Raw genomic sequence first — 7,116 nt, 5'->3', positions numbered from 1 at the left:
GGGGAGCGGGTCAGGACCAGCGCTGAGGGGCCCACAGTGGACACTCCTTAAACACGTGTTCAGTTGCCCTGAACTGGACTTCTGCGCTGGAACACAGCTCAGGGAGACAGTGATGAGCAGAGGGCAGCCCGCCTCTGAGCAGCAGCAGGCCCACCAGGAAAGGACCCAGGTCCAGACATGGGGTCGGGGACAGAGTCCGTTTCCCCCTTGCTGTCCAGAATAGGGTTGCATCCCCAGCCACTCTCCTGCGGGGTGGGGGCAGGGCTCACCCACTTAAACTCTCCCCAACTCCCCCGGGCCCTGTGAGAAGCTATTCCAAAGTACCCTACTCTCTACTCGGCATCTAAAGGCCACCTCCTCCAGGGAGCCCTCCAGGAGCCCACCTACCATTAAAAGCCCAGCAGCCTTTGACCTCTCGTCCTCCAGACCGGCCCACTCTTTACTGTGGATCACTCACTGCGAGCTCCTGAAGGATGGGGGCTGTGCCTTGTCTCTCCCACCTCCCCCACTGCAAGCTCTCAGTAACTACTCGCAGCTGAACGAGGAGCAGCCTCTTTCCACCCTGACATGTTTCTTCTCCATCCCACCCTTACTTATTCTCTCCACCCCTTGGCCATTTTCTCGCTTTTTAAACCAGGCTTCTCAGCCACAAATCTGTTCATTTCACAAGCTGTAATTAAGTGCCACTGTGTGCCCAGGGCAGGGCCAGACCCTCAGGTCTTAGAGAGAGGAGGCGGCAAGGTCAGCGAGGTGCAGGGCAGAGGACAGTGTCACACCTTGGTCGGCATGACTGCCTGCAGCTTCTCCAAGCCCTCCACGTGTTTGGAGACTCAAGATTCCCCACGAGGACTGGATGTGCCACATACCCAGGCATTTGCAACTCAAAAGTCAGACACTCAGGCCTGCCCTTGGCAGAGATGACTATTAAATTGCAAAAACATTTTCACATCCACATCTCGTTAAACCTCAGACTGACGCAGGAATAGAGCAGGGTTCGATGGGGTTAACAGGTCTAGCTGTTGATGGGTGAAAGGAAGATACAGAGAGGGTGTGCCTTGCCCAAGGGGCACACAGCAACTCAAGGACGGAGAGCGCCTAGATGGAAACCCAGCCGTCCACGCCCCGCACAGCCGGCCTGCAGGGACCGCCCCACTGACCAGAGACCTGGCCCCACAGACCAGCTGGGCGCAGTCCTGCCCATAGTCACAGGGGAAAGCCTTCCTCCCTCCTGTCTTTGGGGTCAGAGAGGTGGGAGGGGCGTCCAAAACCCTGCTCTTTGGCCTTCTTTTCCCCCAACTCCTTGTGTTACAGTTGAAGTAACCGAGTCAAAACAGGGACACGCCTCAGCCTTTACTGAACACCTTCCACATACACCAGATTCCCTGCCCCCAGCGTCTAATTAACACTCACACAGCCCCAGCAAGGCTGACCCTAGGATCCCCATGGTTCACATGAAAAGGCGTTTTTATCCAAGCTGAGCCCCAGTATTTCTGCAATCTCAATGGCCAGAATTGGGAACAGACTAATGTGTCAAAGCTGTCAGCAATGCTCTGATCCATGTTATGGAAAGAGAGCTCATTTGCTCTGTGGGAAAATAATTTAGCAGGTTTTGGTGTAAAAGTGCAGCCAAACTGCTCTTCTTGACGAGAAGATGGAGCTGAGAAGCACCCGATTCTGGAAGCAGAATGGCGTTCCTCTCCGCCTCTCTCTCCTTCCCCTATCCCTCCTCTCCCCCGCCACCCCGCCCCGCCCCGTCTCCCTCCCCGTTGTCCCTCTCTCTGTCCCCCTTTCTCTCTGTGTCCCTTCCCCCGCCCCCTCTCTTCCCACCAGGCCAGCCGAGGTCAGGGCCTGGGCCCTGGATCACAGGGCTGTGGCCAAAGACACTCTCGTTAAGGGTATGAGCAGGCCTCAGGGCATCAAGTCCAACTAAAGTGAGAGCCGCCCAGAGCGGAAGGGCTTGGGGAGATGTCCACAGAGTCACAGGGCCTTCAGACCCCGGAATCAGGGCACCTGCTCACCCATTTTACTTTACTGCTAGCTAAGCCCCCAAGGAAATCTTGCTTAAACTCTGCAGCTTAGTCTTAGCCAGGCTTTGCAAATTATGGAAATTAGGATCCTGTTGGAGCTTGGAGGGGTGGGGTTTGGGGAGGAGGGAATTGGCCTGAAAATGTCCACAGTGGGGAGGTGGCGGGTAGAGCCCAGGAGCGGGCACCATTCGGTTAATTGGTGGGGGACCTGCCACCATGGGTTGCAGGACACTTTGGAGAGGGTTCTGGGGAGGGCTGGGCTTCCTGAGCACAGGGGAAGGAGCTCAGAGCATCATGTGGGCATAGAAGGGAGCCCAGTCCCTGCAGGTTCCCCATAAGAGTGAGAGTCTGGTTCCTGCTAGGCTCCCCAAAGCCCCTGCTCCCCCTGAAATAAAGAGATGAAATAAGAAGGCAGCTCTGCTGGCTCAGCACTCCCCATTCCTCATTGAAATCGGCTCCCACTCTGGGCCAAGTGAGTGGCTGGCCAAGTTCCCTTGGGTCCCTATCTCCTTGCCTCTCAATCAGAGGCTCCTCCACCAGTGAAGGGATCCCAGGTTCTTAGCAGGGGGGCAGCCTGCCCTGACACGTGTCTGCCTTCCGCATCAGCTCTGATTGACTTTTTACTTCCCTGCTTGTCCAAGCAATAATTAGGATCCCCTTTTTCCATATTAAGCAGCTGCTGTCATCACCACTTCACGGTCCTCCTAATCGCATTTGTCCTCCTTCTCTTTATCCTGGGGGCAGGCTCCTGACAAGTCTGGCAGAAGGACGTTGGAGAGGGAGGCTGGGGGTGCGGGGGTGTGGGGTGGCTTTCTTAGAATATGATAAGGCCGGCTGTGACTTCCAAGGTGGGCCTGTCCAAGATGGAACAGAAAATCACATCCAGTCTCAGCAGGGAAACTAGTAGAGATCCCCATGACGCCGTGGCCCCCAACTCACCTGTCCCTGATGCCCTGATGCCCCTCCTTAGAGATTTAGCCCTTTGAAAAGGGCATGTTATGAACATAAATGTTTCTGCAGGCAGACTAGTTAAACTGCCCGTGATTTCCAGTAGACACCTGCCCTGATCCCTGCCTGCCGTCGCCTGCTCAGCTCTATCCCAGCAGCTACTCCCAGAAAACTACATTTCCCAGGCTCCTCGTCTGCTGGCTTCCTGTCAGGTTCGGCCAATGAAAGCCTCTGGCTGGAGACTGGTGGGCGGAGGTGAGGAGCACCCCTCTCTCTGATTGTGGTCTCAGCCTGTGGCTGCTGATGTGGCCCCATCTCTGCTGTGGCCTCAGCTTCCCCAGTTTGTCCCCTTCACAGTTCCAGTTCCAGCCTTGGGCAGCCCCTTCCCTACATTCCCAGCTCCCACCTGATCCCCCCAGATCCTAGGCTGGTACCGTCACCTCTTTCCCTTGTCCCTGCTCCTAGGCTGGGGCAGATTCCTGCGATCGGCAATCTCTGGGCTGTTTCCCCATCTCCTGTTTTAGCTCTACCAGCACCTCTGTAACTGGTTTTGCATATTCTGTTTCCTCTATTGAAACTACCTGGCCAAAGTTCTTTTTTTTTTTTTTTTTTTTTTTACCTGGACCACAACTTGCACAGCACCTTACACTTAAAACGTTCAAGGTGTATGGGAGTTAGTTACTCAGTTGTGTCTGACCCCTTGTGACCCTATGGACTATAGCCTGCCAGGCTCCTCTGCCCATGGAATTCTCTATGCAAGAATACTGGAGTGGGCTGCCATTTCCTTCTCCAGGGGATCTTCCAGACCCAGGGATCTAACCCATGTCTCCTGCAGGCAGTCTTGTGCATTGCAGGCAGTTTCTTTACCGAATGAGCCACCAAATGTTCAACGTGGAACCATTAATTCCACCTCCCAGACATTCATCTCTTCCTTCCTCAGTCTTATCCAGCTCTATAAATACCTCCACTGTCCACACAGCACAGCACTCGAGTCAGAAAGCTGAACACCCTCCTTGTTTCTTTTGTCCATACATCCAACTTATTACCAAGTCCTTTTGCAAAGTATGTATCCTAAACCCTTGGTTTCCATCAACGTCATTGCCTCTCACCTGGCCTGGAGCCTCCAAAGTGGTGTCCACGTTTCTTTTCTTTCCTTTCACCATCTACTCTCTGAATGGGCTTTTAGAAACCAAACTCAGATCCTGTCCCCCAGCCCCCTGCCTAAAACTTCTCAGTGGACCTCATTTGAATCCAGACTCCTGTCCAGGCTCAATCAGGATGTGTCCATTCATATATAACATCATCTCTTCCTGGCAAAAGCATAAGAAAAAAAAAAAAAAAAACGCTCTGCTGGAAGAGACCTGGGCCCTCAGAATTGACGACAGGAGATTCTAGGTTTGGAAAACGGGCACAAAGCCACTTTTGGTAGCACAGCCAGGTCAGAACATGCCCAAGTCTGCTGGGCACCACATCCCCCATCACTGCCCAGAGGGAGTCTGACTTTCCTCCCAGCTTTGGCTACTTGAGACTCAAAGTCTAAAGCAGGAGGGAGGTGTCAGCCAAACCCACTCAAGTGCCATAACCTAGTCAAGAGAGAAAGAATCTAGCTATCTGCCTTTTGTTGCTCAGCCCACCCCTGCCCCCGCCCCCCCCCACAAAAAAAGAGTGGGTGAATGCTGGGCAGACAAAGCATGATAGAGACCCACAGGTGGCCTTCAGGCACTACATGATCCAGCTTCCGCTTCTTCCTCATCCCCAGCTTATCCACCCCTCACCACCGCCCCCTGGGGTTCACTCCACACCATGCTGACCTGTCAGTTTCTAGAACATAGTCAAGCTCCTCCTTCTCTCTGTGTTCCCTTTCAGGGCTGCCCCTCACAGAGGAATGGTGACTTGTGACCCCAGCTGCCCTGCATCTCCCAGTTCCCCTGCTGGAGGGGTGAAGGAGCTCATCCTATGTCCAGCAGGTGCCCAGGCCGTGCTCCAGTCCGTTGTGGTGTGACCCTCATCCAGCCTCGGGGGCAGCACGTTTTTTCTGAGTCAGTGTTGCCAGGGCCGCTTAGGGCCTCCCCTCTGAAAGGGAGCACCCTTGGGTGCCTGCCGAAGCCTCCTCTAGGCCCAGCATCTTCTCCCAGAGGCGAAGCCCATCCCCAGTGGGCATGGGCACCCAGTCCCTCCAGTCCCTTCTCCCCAGATGCCCCTCCCTCCTCCCCCTGCCTCCCCCCACCTCTTCACCACCAACAGCTGCAGGATCTCAGAGCCGGAGAGCATAAGAGACAGGTGCTTGTCTTTGGTTTTATTCTTTTAAGAAGAAAAACAATGAAAGAGACAAACCCTAGGAAATCAAGTGGGGGAAGAAACTCAGCCCTGCATTCTGGGGAAATGTTAAATCAGCGAATTGACATGCCGGAGATGGAAGTGGAACTGCGGGGTGGAGCCTGTCACACCCGCGCCTGCAGCGACAGTGTGGAGATGGTGGGGGATGCCGGCAGGGCTGGCTGGGGGGCTTGACGTCAGTGCCCCATTCTGCAGTCTCCTGAGCTTCCTCCCCCATGGCTCTCCCTCTTGTCAGCCCCTCCAACTCACAGAACAGGTTGTCAGCCCCTCCCCACCACCGCATCCTGTTTAAGTCCCCTACACCCCTCATCATTTAGGAGAGTGCTCCCTAGTGGTGGTGTGATATGGATTTATAATAAGAAACACACCTTTGCCTCCCCCACCCCCCAACTCAAGGGGGGCATTGTTTTTTTTTATAATGTTTGGTCTTTTGTCCTCTGTTCCTGAACAGCCCCCTGCCTGAGCCAGAAAGGTGAAGAGTCTTGTTATTCATAACAAGTCGCTTTCAACCAACCTGAGTTTATGTTAATGAAGTGACTTTTGGAAACCCTTAAGCATGGGGGCTGGTTGCCAGGGGAACCAACTGCGTGATTTGAGGGTTGGCACTTTCTGCCCCTCCCTGCCCCCACTCCAGGGAGGCAAGAGGGGCTGGAGATGGAGTTCAATCGCCAGGGCCAATGATTTAATCAATCATACCTGTGTAATGAAGCCTTCATAAAAAAAATCAAAAGGACAGGATTTGGAGAGCTTCTGGGTTGGTGAACGCAAGACACACCGAGAGTGGTACACCCCATTCCACGGCGACAGAAGCTCCCAGACCCCACCCTGTGTTGTGTGTCTTTATCCGGTTGTTCATCCATATCCTTAGACACAGAATCGTTTTCTGGTGTTGGAAAAAATACAGGTGGTGCTGAGGTGGACTCAGCAAGAGATTGTGGCCTCCTTGGCTTTTTATAAATCACTCCTTTCAAGACCGTGTGGATGGGAAGTGGCCCTCCTGTCCTTCTCTGTCCTAGGGAGAGTTTGGCCCTCTGGGAAGTGAACTGCATTCCTGTTTCCAAGGCCCTGAACCCATAGTCCTCTAGTCATTGACTATGACCATGGATCTACTGGACACAGGAGGATTTCAAGTGGGTTAAGTTCTCAGGGGAAAAAAAGTGGAGAAAGAGATGTGTGACATCTCTGGAGAGGGACCCATCTGATGGAGCTACTCACTGCTAGGCTGTGAGATGAGGTGTGGGGGAGGAAGCAGAGAACCCCTGGGGAAGGGGGCAGAAATGCAGAGCAGCAGCCAGAGAGGTGGGGCAGTACTGCCCCCTGGGTACCTTCAGGGTACCCCTCCATAGAACCCAAGCTGGGCCCAGGCCTGGAGCCGTCATGCAGGACCTCTGGGTGGCAGCTTATGAGATGGAGGGAAGGGCCTGCTGCCCACACCACGCAGTTACCACCACACCCAGAATGTTTAAACCTCTAATGAGCCGTCTCATCCCCACACAGCATCTGCCCATGTAGTTCTGTGGGAGCCTGGCCTCACTAAGCAGCTGAGAGTCATTTAGGACCGAGTGGGAGCATTCTCTTTGGCACCGTGCAGAGCCTGCTGTGATGAGCATTGAGGGAAAATGATGAAGGGACAAACTGAACCTCCGGCATGGGCCTGACCAGGCCAGAGCCTGGGGGAAGGAGCCAGGCGTGGCTGCCAGGCCGGCTCTTCTTTTCAGGGCCCCTCTCCTTGGACCCTACCCACAACAGGAAGGTTGCTGTTCCGAATCTCTTGTTCTCCCAGCTACTGTCAGGGCCATTCAAC

This window comes from Bos javanicus, chromosome 23, assembly GCF_032452875.1.
Source record: "Bos javanicus breed banteng chromosome 23, ARS-OSU_banteng_1.0, whole genome shotgun sequence".
Lineage (NCBI taxonomy): Eukaryota > Metazoa > Chordata > Mammalia > Artiodactyla > Bovidae > Bos > Bos javanicus.
The sequence above is the reverse complement of the archived record's forward strand: the minus strand, read 5'-3'. Positions refer to the sequence as shown.